General features: G+C 53.6%; 6 non-coding genes across 6 annotated transcripts; 3 read left to right on the top strand and 3 right to left on the bottom strand.

The window, feature by feature from the left end:
• The first annotated feature begins 1,896 nt into the window (after positions 1–1,896).
• LOC138234893 (5S ribosomal RNA) lies at positions 1,897–2,015 on the top strand. The gene has a single exon (XR_011187968.1). It is a non-coding gene; the product is annotated as a 5S ribosomal RNA (ribosomal RNA).
• A 635-nt stretch (positions 2,016–2,650) lies between these two features.
• LOC138234903 (U1 spliceosomal RNA) lies at positions 2,651–2,814 on the bottom strand. Its single transcript, XR_011187976.1, has one exon. It is a non-coding gene; the product is annotated as a U1 spliceosomal RNA (small nuclear RNA).
• Positions 2,815–5,438: 2,624 nt separating this feature from the next.
• On the top strand, positions 5,439–5,557 carry LOC138234896 (5S ribosomal RNA). Its single transcript, XR_011187971.1, has one exon. It is a non-coding gene; the product is annotated as a 5S ribosomal RNA (ribosomal RNA).
• Positions 5,558–6,192: 635 nt separating this feature from the next.
• On the bottom strand, positions 6,193–6,356 carry LOC138234911 (U1 spliceosomal RNA). The gene has a single exon (XR_011187984.1). It is a non-coding gene; the product is annotated as a U1 spliceosomal RNA (small nuclear RNA).
• Positions 6,357–8,165: 1,809 nt separating this feature from the next.
• LOC138234920 (5S ribosomal RNA) lies at positions 8,166–8,284 on the top strand. Its single transcript, XR_011187991.1, has one exon. It is a non-coding gene; the product is annotated as a 5S ribosomal RNA (ribosomal RNA).
• A 3,777-nt stretch (positions 8,285–12,061) lies between these two features.
• LOC138234870 (U4 spliceosomal RNA) lies at positions 12,062–12,203 on the bottom strand. Its single transcript, XR_011187945.1, has one exon. It is a non-coding gene; the product is annotated as a U4 spliceosomal RNA (small nuclear RNA).
• Between the last annotated feature and the right edge of the window lie 1,120 nt (positions 12,204–13,323).

The raw sequence follows: 13,323 nt of genomic DNA, 5'->3' as shown, positions 1-13,323 counted from the left end.
CAAATCGAACACTGCTTCCAACAAAAGAAAAACAATCCAACTACTCCACCTACAGGCTGATCAAGGTATCTCCCCTGCCAGGTAAGTATGAGTTAAACAGGCCCCTGCAAGCGGCCCGCACCCACAGCACAAATCGCGCAGCCTAGGCCACCTCCTCGCCCCGCACGCCACCGCCTCCTGCTGGGCCCACTCTTTCACACACTCACACGCCACACTAACACTCAAAAGTGTGGGCAAAACGAGAAAACGAGCGCGCCGTTTCCTACACATCTGCAGTCGCCGTTGCGCATTCGCAGCATGTCCCGGGATGCAATTCGGCCTCATTTGCATAACTCCAGACCGGCAGATCGCCACGCAAGCTCGCGACGTGCGCCTGCCACACACCGAACAAACCTTTTCAGCAATTTCCAAAAAACGGGCCTGCTCGCCTGCCCACAAGGCTCCGTCTCTTACCTGTTCTCCAGAGCCTGCTGCCTTCTGTGCTTTTCTCTCGGCACCGCTGCAGTGCACACAACTCCTGCAGCGGGAGGGGGGGAGAAAGTTCCCGCGCTCCGCCGCAGGGAAGGCTCGCTCCGTGCGCACACGTCCTTTCGATGCCAGTCCAACAAGTGCTCCGCATTAGCTGCGTCGGGGCTCCGGCGTGTCGCACCTCACCTCACCTCGCACTGCCCCCTCCTTGAATGTCTGCCGCTGGGCATGCCCCGCTCTCCTCCGCCTTATCTTATCGCGTGTGAGCACCGACAATGGCCACAATGCCGGGGAATGGCACCTGTAAAGTGTTAATTGGGGCACAGGAACAGCCCGTCTCGTCTCGGGGGGGCCGGCTTCAGAGACAATACAGCAAACACAGCGGGGCGGGGGAAGAAGACGACACCACACATGCGGGTACATTCAGCTCCGGCGGGAACGAGACATTTGTCGGTCTTTTCAAGTGCCGAGAGCCGAGCAATCCTTCACTTGTATCGTTTCTCCCCGGTGACTAGATCTGGCCCTGCGACTCTCGACTGGGCTCACCCCCGGGGCAGCCCAGCAGGTGTGAGCCTGGCCGGCACCCGGATGGGAGATTCCACCCCGGAAAAGCTCCGGTTGCTGCTGCTCCTGCAAGAGGTGTGACTGGGACCAGTAGGGAGCGCTCACCCTGCGGGCTGTGTGGCTCTCTTACGCCCCAGCCTCCTGATGGCGACACTCTGCTGCACAAACAGGCGCCGTCCTTCGGGGGAGGCGTCAAACCGAGGTCCCGACCCTCCTTGGCCATTAGGAAACCCCAGGGCGTCTCTCAAAAAGAGACGCCGGGGGTGTCCCTCTGGTGTTAGTGCTCCCCTTTACCCATCAGTCGGGGTCTCCTCCTAATCCCCGTCTCACCTGTAACAATCAATGACTTGGCCCCCCTGTCCGTGAGATTTAGTACTCGCGCAAGAGACCGGGGGCAGAGCGCGAACGCGGTCCCCCGCCCCCCACAAAGTGCGCGCTCCAGGTTCCCTCTCGGGGCCCTGCAACACAGCGGAAGGGCAGCGAGAAGGAGCCTCTTGCTCTGACGCCGCAAGGCCACAAGAGGGCGGAGGCGCCGCGCGCCCGGCCGACGTGTTGGACCGGTGCAATTTACGTGCTGAAATAAACACGCGAAAGCCCCGAAATGTTTCCAGAGTGCTGTGCACTGGAGGTTTTTGTCTGGTGAAGACTTGCCTGGTGCTCCTCCGTGCAGATTGTTTGTCCTCCTCCAGTGCGGGACGAGCCAACACAAGGGAGCGCATTCGCCAACATCCAGGCACGCAATGCGATTTGGAAAGCAGCTCCTTTCCAAAGAGTTGCACACGAACGATCCTTCAGTCCCGCTCGGGGGGCACGGAACCCCCGCCACACACAGCTTCAAGTAGCGAGTCAGGCGGCGGGGCTTTCGCTTATGGCCACACCACCCTGAACACGCCCGATCTCGTCTGATCTCGGAAGCTAAGCAGCGTCGGGCCTGGTTAGTACTTGGATGGGAGACTGCCTGGGAATACCAGGTGCTGTAAGCTTTTGCTCTCCCGGCCAGCAGGGGTCGCCGTTGGTGCCGTAGGCTTTGGGAGGAAAACCTGCAGGATGGAAAGGTGATCTATAGCCTCATCTCTAGAGATGTTTTGTTGCTGTGGCATGTGTGTGACCCATATTCAAAAAAAAAACCCGTCTGTAAAACGAATATCGAAGCTGCCTCTAAATCTGCAAATGAAGATGAGTCGATAAACCACTCGTTTTTCGTATAACTAGACATATATTCATTTGTTACCGATTTCATTCATTGAGCACGGATACAATAGAGGTACAGCCATTCACTGTTTGACATGTCTGCACTGGTACAGAACCGAGCAATCAGAAAACGGGTGAAACTGTCTTTAGACTCAGCATACAGTACCGAGGCCCCCCATGACCAAATAAAGGCTAACCTCGATAATCAGCCTAAAGAACGCAGACTACAGCAAAACGACTGACTTTGAAAAGGGAATGAACGTCCGGAAAGAGTAGTGGAACTAGCTTGAGATGCTTCTCCGGACCCCTAACTAAAAGCCAGCGAGAACCAGCAGCGGCGTCCACTCCTGTCGAACCGGGATCCTTCCGCAGCCACGCAGCTCGTGGTGTCCTAACCCTCCCGTATCTGATTTTGGACCAAGCACATCAGGGGAGAGCGCGAACGCAGTCCCCCACTACCAGAAATTATGCAGTCGAGATTCCCACATTTGGGGAATTCGCAGGGGTCAGCACAGCCGGAGTGCAATGGCCGAGCCTCGCCCTGGGTGAACCTCCTTCTTGATCAAGGTATCTCCCCTGCCAGGTAAGTATGAGTTAAACAGGCCCCTGCAAGCGGCCCGCACCCACAGCACAAATCGCGCAGCCTACGCCACCTCCTTGCTCCGCACGCCACCGCCTCCTGCTGGGCCCACTCTTTCACACACTCACACGCCACACTAACACTCAAAAGTGTGGGCAAAACGAGAAAACGAGCGCGCCGTTTCCTACACATCTGCAGTCGCCGTTGCGCATTCGCAGCATGTCCCGGGATGCAATTCGGCCTCATTTGCATAACTCCAGACCGGCAGATCGCCACGCAAGCTCGCGACGTGCGCCTGCCACACACCGAACAAACCTTTTCAGCAATTTCCAAAAAACGGGCCTGCTCGCCTGCCCACTAGGCTCCGTCTCTTACCTGCTCTCCAGAGCCTGCTGCCTTCTGTGCTTTTCTCTTGGCACCGCTGCAGTGCACACAACTCCTGCAGCGGGAGGGGGGGAGAAAGTTCCCGCGCCCCGCCGCAGGGAAGGCTCGCTCCGTGCGCACACGTCCTTTCGATGCCAGTCCAACAAGTGCTCCGCATTAGCTGCGTCGGGGCTCCGGCGTGTCGCACCTCACCTCACCTCGCACTGCCCCCTCCTTGAATGTCTGCCCCTGGGCATGCCCCGCTCTCCTCCGCCTTATCTTACCGCGTGTGAGCACCGACAATGGCCACAATGCCGGGGAATGGCACCTGTAAAGTGTTAATTGGGGCACAGGAACAGCCCGTCTCGTCTCGGGGGGGCCGGCTTCAGAGACAATACAGCAAACACAGCGGGGCGGGGGAAGAAGACGACACCACACATGCGGGTACATTCAGCTCCGGCGGGAACGAGACATTTGTCGGTCTTTTCAAGTGCCGAGAGCCGAGCAATCCTTCACTTGTATCGTTTCTCCCCGGTGACTAGATCTGGCCCTGCGACTCTCGACTGGGCTCACCCCCGGGGCAGCCCAGCAGGTGTGAGCCTGGCCGGCACCCGGATGGGAGATTCCACCCCGGAAAAGCTCCGGTTGCTGCTGCTCCTGCAAGAGGTGTGACTGGGACCAGTAGGGAGCGCTCACCCTGCGGGCTGTGTGGCTCTCTTACGCCCCAGCCTCCTGATGGCGACACTCTGCTGCACAAACAGGCGCCGTCCTTCGGGGGAGGCGTCAAACCGAGGTCCCGACCCTCCTTGGCCATTAGGAAACCCCAGGGCGTCTCTCAAAAAGAGACGCCGGGGGTGTCCCTCTGGTGTTAGTGCTCCCCTTTACCCATCAGTCGGGGTCTCCTCCTAATCCCCGTCTCACCTGTAACAATCAATGACGAGGCCCCCCTGTCCGTGAGATTTAGTACTCGCGCAAGAGACCGGGGGCAGAGCGCGAACGCGGTCCCCCGCCCCCCACAAAGTGCGCGCTCCGGGTTCCCTCTCGGGGCCCTGCAACACAGCGGAAGGGCAGCGAGAAGGAGCCTCTTGCTCTGACGCCGCAAGGCCACAAGAGGGCGGAGGCGCCGCGCGCCCGGCCGACGTGTTGGACCGGTGTGCTTTTTAAGTGCTGAAATAAACACGCGAAAGCCCCGAAATGTTTCCAGAGTGCTGTGCACTGGAGGTTTTTGTCTGGTGAAGACTTGCCTGGTGCTCCTCCGTGCAGATTGTTTGTCCTCCTCCAGTGCGGGACGAGCCAACACAAGGGAGCGCATTCGCCAACATCCAGGCACGCAATGCGATTTGGAAAGCAGCTCCTTTCCAAAGAGTTGCACACGAACGATCCTTCACCCCCGGGGCAGCCAAGGAGGTGTGAGCCTGGCCGGCACCCGGATGGGAGATTCCACCCCGGAAAAGCTCCGGTTGCTGCTGCTCCTGCAAGAGGTGTGACTGGGACCAGTAGGGAGCGCTCACCCTGCGGGCTGTGTGGCTCTCTTACGCCCCAGCCTCCTGATGGCGACACTCTGCTGCACAAACAGGCGCCGTCCTTCGGGGGAGGCGTCAAACCGAGGTCCCGACCCTCCTTGGCCATTAGGAAACCCCAGGGCGTCTCTCAAAAAGAGACGCCGGGGGTGTCCCTCTGGTGTTAGTGCTCCCCTTTACCCATCAGTCGGGGTCTCCTCCTAATCCCCGTCTCACCTGTAACAATCAATGACGAGGCCCCCCTGTCCGTGAGATTTAGTACTCGCGCAAGAGACCGGGGGCAGAGCGCGAACGCGGTCCCCCGCCCCCCACAAAGTGCGCGCTCCGGGTTCCCTCTCGGGGCCCTGCAACACAGCGGAAGGGCAGGGAGAAGGAGCCTCTTGCTCTGACGCCGCAAGGCCACAAGAGGGCGGAGGCGCCGCGCGCCCGGCCGACGTGTTGGACCGGTGTGCTTTTTAAGTGCTGAAATAAACACGCGAAAGCCCCGAAATGTTTCCAGAGTGCTGTGCACTGGAGGTTTTTGTCTGGTGAAGACTTGCCTGGTGCTCCTCCGTGCAGATTGTTTGTCCTCCTCCAGTGCGGGACGAGCCAACACAAGGGAGCGCATTCGCCAACATCCAGGCACGCAATGCGATTTGGAAAGCAGCTCCTTTCCAAAGAGTTGCACACGAACGATCCTTCAGTCCCGCTCGGGGGGCACGGAACCCCCGCCACACACAGCTTCAAGTAGCGAGTCAGGCGCCGGGGCTTTCGCTTACGGCCACACCACCCTGAACACGCCCGATCTCGTCTGATCTCGGAAGCTAAGTAGCGTCGGGCCTGGTTAGTACTTGGATTGGAGACTGCCTGGGAATACCAGGTGCTGTAAGCTTTTGCTCTCCCGGCCAGCAGGGGTCGCCGTTGGTGCCGTAGGCTTTGGGAGGAAAACCTGCAGGATGGAAAGGTGATCTATAGCCTCATCTCTAGAGATGTTTTGTTGCTGTGGCATGTGTGTGACCCATATTCAAAAAAAAACCCCGTCTGTAAAACGAATATCGAAGCTGCCTCTAAATCTGCAAATGAAGATGAGTCGATAAACCACTCGTTTTTCGTATAACTAGACATATATTCATTTGTTACCGATTTCATTCATTGAGCACGGATACAATAGAGGTACAGCCATTCACTGTTTGACATGTCTGCACTGGTACAGAACCGAGCAATCAGAAAACGGGTGAAACTGTCTTTAGACTCAGCATACAGTACCGAGGCCCCCCATGACCAAATAAAGGCTAACCTCGATAATCAGCCTAAAGAACGCAGACTACAGCAAAACGACTGACTTTGAAAAGGGAATGAACGTCCGGAAAGAGTAGTGGAACTAGCTTGAGATGCTTCTCCGGACCCCTAACTAAAAGCCAGCGAGAACCAGCAGCGGCGTCCACTCCTGTCGAACCGGGATCCTTCCGCAGCCACGCAGCTCGTGGTGTCCTAACCCTCCCGTATCTGATTTTGGACCAAGCACATCAGGGGAGAGCGCGAACGCAGTCCCCCACTACCAGAAATTATGCAGTCAAGATTCCCACATTTAGGGAATTCGCAGGGGTCAGCACAGCCGGAGTACAATGGCCGAGCCTCGCCCTGGGTGAACCTCCTTCTTGATCAAGGTATCTCCCCTGCCAGGTAAGTATGAGTTAAACAGGCCCCTGCAAGCGGCCCGCACCCACAGCACAAATCGCGCATCCTAGGCCACCTCCTCGCCCCGCACGCCACCGCCTCCTGCTGGGCCCACTCTTTCGCACACTCACACGCCACACTAACACTCAAAAGTGTGGGCAAAACGAGAAAACGAGCGCGCCGTTTCCTACACATCTGCAGTCGCCGTTGCGCATTCGCAGCATGTCCCGGGATGCAATTCGGCCTCATTTGCATAACTCCAGACCGGCAGATCGCCACGCAAGCTCGCGACGTGCGCCTGCCACACACCGAACAAACCTTTTCAGCAATTTCCAAAAAACGGGCCTGCTCGCCTGCCCACAAGGCTCCGTCTCTTACCTGCTCTCCAGAGCCTGCTGCCTTCTGTGCTTTTCTCTTGGCACCGCTGCAGTGCACACAACTCCTGCAGCGGGAGGGGGGGAGAAAGTTCCCGCGCTCCGCCGCAGGGAAGGCTCGCTCCGTGCGCACACGTCCTTTCGATGCCAGTCCAACAAGTGCTCCGCATTAGCTGCGTCGGGGCTCCGGCGTGTCGCACCTCACCTCACCTCGCACTGCCCCCTCCTTGAATGTCTACCCCTGGGCATGCCCCGCTCTCCTCCGCCTTCTCTTACCGCGTGTGAGCACCGACAATGGCCACAATGCCGGGGAATGGCACCTGTAAAGTGTTAATTGGGGCACAGGAACAGCCCGTCTCGTCTCGGGGGGGCCGGCTTCAGAGACAATACAGCAAACACAGCGGGGCGGGGGAAGAAGACGACACCACACATGCGGGTACATTCAGCTCCGGCGGGAACGAGACATTTGTCGGTCTTTTCAAGTGCCGAGAGCCGAGCAATCCTTCACTTGTATCGTTTCTCCCCGGTGACTAGATCTGGCCCTGCGACTCTCGACTGGGCTCACCCCCGGGGCAGCCCAGCAGGTGTGAGCCTGGCCGGCACCCGGATGGGAGAGTCCACCCCGGAAAAGCTCCGGTTGCTGCTGCTCCTGCAAGAGGTGTGACTGGGACCAGTAGGGAGCGCTCACCCTGCGGGCTGTGTGGCTCTCTTACGCCCCAGCCTCCTGATGGCGACACTCTGCTGCACAAACAGGCGCCGTCCTTCGGGGGAGGCGTCAAACCGAGGTCCCGACCCTCCTTGGCCATTAGGAAACCCCAGGGCGTCTCTCAAAAAGAGACGCCGGGGGTGTCCCTCTGGTGTTAGTGCTCCCCTTTACCCATCAGTCGGGGTCTCCTCCTAATCCCCGTCTCACCTGTAACAATCAATGACGAGGCCCCCCTGTCCATGAGATTTAGTACTCGCGCAAGAGACCGGGGGCAGAGCGCGAACGCGGTCCCCCGCCCCCCACAAAGTGCGCGCTCCGGGTTCCCTCTCGGGGCCCTGCAATACAGCGGAAGGGCAGCGAGAAGGAGCCTCTTGCTCTGACGCCGCAAGGCCACAAGAGGGCGGAGGCGCCGCGCGCCCGGCCGACGTGTTGGACCGGTGCGCTTTTTAAGTGCTGAAATAAACACGCGAAAGCCCCGAAATGTTTCCAGAGTGCTGTGCACTGGAGGTTTTTGTCTGGTGAAGACTTGCCTGGTGCTCCTCCGTGCAGATTGTTTGTCCTCCTCCAGTGCGGGACGAGCCAACACAAGGGAGCGCATTCGCCAACATCCAGGCACGCAATGCGATTTGGAAAGCAGCTCCTTTCCAAAGAGTTGCACACGAACGATCCTTCAGTCCCGCTCGGGGGGCACGGAACCCCCGCCACACACAGCTTCAAGTAGCGAGTCAGGCGCCGAGGCGTTCGCTTACGGCCACACCACCCTGAACACGCCCGATCTCGTCTGATCTCGGAAGCTAAGCAGCGTCGGGCCTGGTTAGTACTTGGATGGGAGACTGCCTGGGAATACCAGGTGCTGTAAGCTTTTGCTCTCCCGGCCAGCAGGGGTCGCCGTTGGTGCCGTAGGCTTTGGGAGGAAAACCTGCAGGATGGAAAGGTGATCTATAGCCTCATCTCTAGAGATGTTTTGTTGCTGTGGCATGTGTGTGACCCATATTAAAAAAAAAACCCCGTCTGTAAAACGAATATCGAAGCTGCCTCTAAATCTGCAAATGAAGATGAGTCGATAAACCACTCGTTTTTCGTATAACTAGACATATATTCGTTTGTTACCTTTTTCATTCATTGAGCACGGATACAATAGAGGTACAACCATTCACTGTTTGACATGTCTGCACTGGTACAGAACCGAGCAATCAGAAAACGGGTGAAACTGTCTTTAGACTCAGCATACAGTAACCACTCGGCCACCTCGTCTAGGAAACTGGGCTGTCCTGACATGGGTTGGCGCACTCCAGTTGATCTTTTTCTTTTTTTTCCCTCATACTCGAGGGTCATTTTCCTGTTCCACATGCGATTTCAACATTTTCCTTGGGAGATGTCAAGCCAGCAAGCCACTGCTGTGGTTCAGTGGCCAGTGTGGAGTTCAGTGGCCCTGTTGTACACAGAAAGCACATTGAGCTCCTTGGACATGAAAAGTTCCAGATAAAAGCCATTTGTCATCCTTTCTCTTGGTGTCGATGTTGCTATTGTATGTAAAGGTGGCAACTTGCTGAGCGAGCAGGCGGAGCACACACCGAATGCAGATGTGTCTGAGTGGTGTGTCCAAGTGGCTGCAAAAGGACAGCACTCCCGGGGCGCCGTGGCTCAGTTGGTTAAAGCGCCTGTCTAGTAAACAGAAAATCCTGGGTCCGAATCCCAGCGGTGCCTTTTTTTGTTCTGTGTTCTCGAACAGAACTGGTCATTATAGACAACCGCATACGTCTAGACTTAATTAAATGCAAGTATTCATTTCCTGTCTTGAACGACTTGTTTTTCTTAAAATGGATGCAACTTGCAAAACATGAAATACAAACCTCGCTAATCAGCGCTCGCGGCTGGCAAAAAAAAAAGAAGTCAGCAATGTTTTTTTCTTTAACCTTAAGCCTGCTAATGGAGAAGAACCTAGTCGCCACATCACATACATCCGTTTCAACGATAAGAATGTAACAACTATCCTCACTCCAGAGTAAATCTCACGTTGAGGGCATATTTTTTTCCACTTTACCATGAGTCGGGCTCAGCTGCACAGAGGCGAGAGCAGAGCAATGAGGTCAGGGGGATAGGGGAGTCACACGCTGGCGGTTTGAACACGCGGAAGATCACTGAGGGATCCACAGTATGTGGACCCTCCGTGCGCCATCATTCCACACTCCAGACTCTGAATCCTGCCATCCGAGTTAAGATCTCGGCGGAACCTGAGGCGCAGTTCTTTCTTAAAACGTAATCTGGTGAGCATTTCTAGAATCGTAATTGTATAGATGCAGCCTTTAATATGTTGCTAGGTTAAAATTTATGACTTCTTGAACTTCAGTAGGCAACTGCCCTCTTGATTTCGGATTTAATTTCTTTATTACAGGGGAGCTTTTATGATGACAGAGTCAAGTTCAGGTACTTTGCTTGATGGAGGAAGCTCATTTCGGACTCTGTGATCTTCTCACCTGGAAAGGTCTGCTGTACTACTACAAGAGAGAAGTAGAGTCTGGAGGAAGGGACAATTTTATGATGCTTTGGAAGGTAATGTTTTTTTTTTCTTTGAAATCGAAATGAATCAGAATATCAGTGCAAAAGACAAACTCTTGGTTTGGTTTAAAGAGATATGGTTTTAAAACAGACAAAATGTAGAAAACAGGTGTTTCTCACTTTTGGAAAAGAATGGACCGGGGGTAATATTTTACTAGTTGCAGTGCTAAGCTCACTGGGTTACAGCCCTGCAGTGTCACACGAGGGCCAGTGGTGCAATGGATAATGTGTCTGACTATGGATTAGGAGTTTGGAGGTTCGACTCCTGCCTGGCGCTGGTTGTTTTTAAACACATCAGCCTACTCCCTAAGTAGTCTGTGCTACTTACTGCATTGTAATCGTACCCAGTAAGAGATTTCCTTCATGTAAATGAACTGCACCTGACAGCTTTAGAAAAACACCTGGGCTCAGTACGGTGCTGAGAGCTCAAGTTGTGTATAATGTAATAATTTAAGTAGAATAGATTCTAATAATATAATGATCCAGTGTGTTGCACTACTTCACTGCTTCACTGCTCTATGCCGTCTGGAAATAAATCCTCAGACAACTTACTGCCCTGGGCATGTACCAATAAATTACAGGAGCACATCTATATATCACTGCGTTGAAGCAGGAGACACAATCACTGCAAATACATCCTAAATACAGTGTTCCAGCACCTTTGACCTCATCCAGAACGTATCATTTCTTGAAAGGAATTGCTGTCCGAATGCACATCTGAATCCCAAACAGAATCTCTAGTAAAATACGATCATTTGTGAAACAGGTAAATGTCTCAGGGGCCCATTCCTCATTCTCAAGACACATGTATGCAGTACGTACATCATGCATTGAGCAATAGGGATTAAAGACACCACAGGTAAGGTTAGAAGACATTCTGACTATATTCTAAAATATTGGACTCATATTCTTATGATGGCAGACATGATGCTGTGTTTAAAACCGGGGTTAATGGACATTATATGACTGTCAATTCTGTTTTGTTTTGGAGACTCTTGGCTGCCTATGTGGTACAGTGCAGCGTGAAGAAAACATTTTCCAAAACTGTGTCAGCTCAAAAGTTGTAAGAAAATCTTTCCAGCTGCTTTAACTCTCTTCATTTTTGTCATTTAATTGTCTGTCGGCACTATGTAGCAGCGTTGCATGACAACCCATCTCACCACGGAAAGGAACCTAACAGCTTTTGTAAGAGAGGAGAAAAGGACCTGGCCCGTACGGGACTCGAACCCACAACCTTGGTGTTATTAGCTCTAACCAACTGAGCTAACCAGCCTCACGACAGCAATCCTCTCTGTGCTGCAAAAAATCGAACTCAGGGAATTTCTTTTGCCCTCCTTTGAATTGAAAGCCGTGTAATTCAGTGTACGGGCTTTCTCGTGCAGTTTTATAGTTCTTGTAACCCAAATCCTACACTGGCGTGAAGTGACCCCCCATTTCACAGCATTTTTCAGCTGATTTAAAATGTACCTAAAGGAGAAGCATTATTGAAGACCATCAATTACCAAGAGCTTTTGTCAAAGGTTTTGGTGGTCATTTTTAATGACCACAGAGCGCTGTGACCTCAGTTTTACATCTCATCCAAGAGACAGCGCCCTTTTACAACACAGCGTCTCCGTCACTATGCTGGGGCATTGGGACCCGCACAGACCTCAGGGTGAGCGCCCCCCCGCCGGCACCATTAACACCGCTTCCAGCTGGAAACTTTGTTTTTCCCTGTAGCTCACCCTCATCCGGGTACTGACCTGGCTCACCTGCTTAGCTTCAGTGGGTTTTCAGTTGCGAGTTGCAAGGGGATGCAAGTGATGGAGCCGCTCGCTGCAAAAGCCACTGCTTTGGCTGGGAATCGAACCAGAGCCTCCCGCGTGAGAAGCGAGAATTCTACCACTGAACCAACAATGCTCAGTGCCCAGGTCTTCAAAAAAGACGCTTTTTTGGTACTCTGTTAAAAAAGCGTCGACATTACCTCTTTCAAAAGGCTTCACTTTCCTAGTCACATTCCAAGGCTCATTGAACCCGGGCTGTTTCCTCCAGCGGTATAGTATTGCAGTTAGACAGCACGATGCCTGCAAGACTATGTCACGCACTGACGAGACTGTCAAAAATTGCTTTCGACGATTGTATTGCAAACCGGCGGAAGCGGGGTATTGGGAAAAGTTTTCAACTAGCAATAATTGCGCCTCGGCTAAACCTCACAGGCTACGATACTGCCACTGCGCAAAGCTGACGGTTGCCAGGCAACCGCGGGGATCCTATGGAAATCGTTATCGATCGTCTCATGGCATGTCGTTGCAGTAACGCTTCATATTTGTCGTCTTCTTCTTCTTCTAGCTTGAGGTTTTGAAGAATTTCATGACAGACAAGGGCTCCGTCGGGAACAAAGGGCGTTGTGAGAAAACCGTTGCTTATTTTCAGCAGCAGAAATACAACCCTTTAAATACAAGATGACAGAACAATGACGAAGGGCATGCCGGGAGGAACTCATGCACTACAGAGGAAAGGGGGCGGGCACGTACAGTTCACATTCAAGCCACAAGTACTCTTCTCGGATGTTGCATAAACAAATCCTAACGTCCTGAAAGCATTGCAGCATGTTTGTGTCCCACTTCCCGTGGCTGCAGGACGACTGACACGAACGGACAAACACAATTTGTGGCGTTTAGCGTGACATAGTCTTGCAGGCATCGTGCTGTCTCACTGCAATACTATACCGCTGGAGGAAACAGCCCGGGTTCGATGAGCCTTGGAATGTGACTAGGAAAGTGAAGCCTTTTGAAAGAGGTAAAGCACTGCACAACGGAAGTGAGGGAGAATCTTACAGGGGATTCTGAGCGGTGTCTGCATACACGCAGCCCGATACGGGTGCTGAAAGCTTGAGCTACTCTCAATGTCATGCTGCCTTTCCTCGGAGTAAATCTGTTACATTGAAAGAATGCTTCTCGCAGGTTCAAAAAGGGAGGTTCCATTGTTAATTGGAGAAATCAATGATTTCGAATGAATTCTGTGTGCGTTAAAAGACAGCTATACACAGAAAACATGCAGGACACTGCTCATGATGTTTCCCGAGCCGAAACACAGTGCGTTTTTCCAAGCCATCTGACAAAGCCCGCCCACTGAAAACTGCAGCAGATCGTGTAAAGACGTTCAACTTTGTAACTACTGCACGCACAGGAAGCAGAATAAATTCCTCTTTTCAAACTGTCAAAGGTTTGCTTTGCGAACGCTGCAGGACATCGCACAATCTCTTTTGAACGGGGACAAACGATTTCTTATGGGGCGCAGTAAGACAAGTACAGACAATTAAAAAGCTCCACTCATGCCGACGATGCAGCATGAAGAAGCGCA

Source organism: Lepisosteus oculatus, unplaced genomic scaffold (genome assembly GCF_040954835.1).
Source record: "Lepisosteus oculatus isolate fLepOcu1 unplaced genomic scaffold, fLepOcu1.hap2 HAP2_SCAFFOLD_76, whole genome shotgun sequence".
Lineage (NCBI taxonomy): Eukaryota > Metazoa > Chordata > Actinopteri > Semionotiformes > Lepisosteidae > Lepisosteus > Lepisosteus oculatus.
This window is presented reverse-complemented; position numbering and strand designations above follow the sequence as displayed.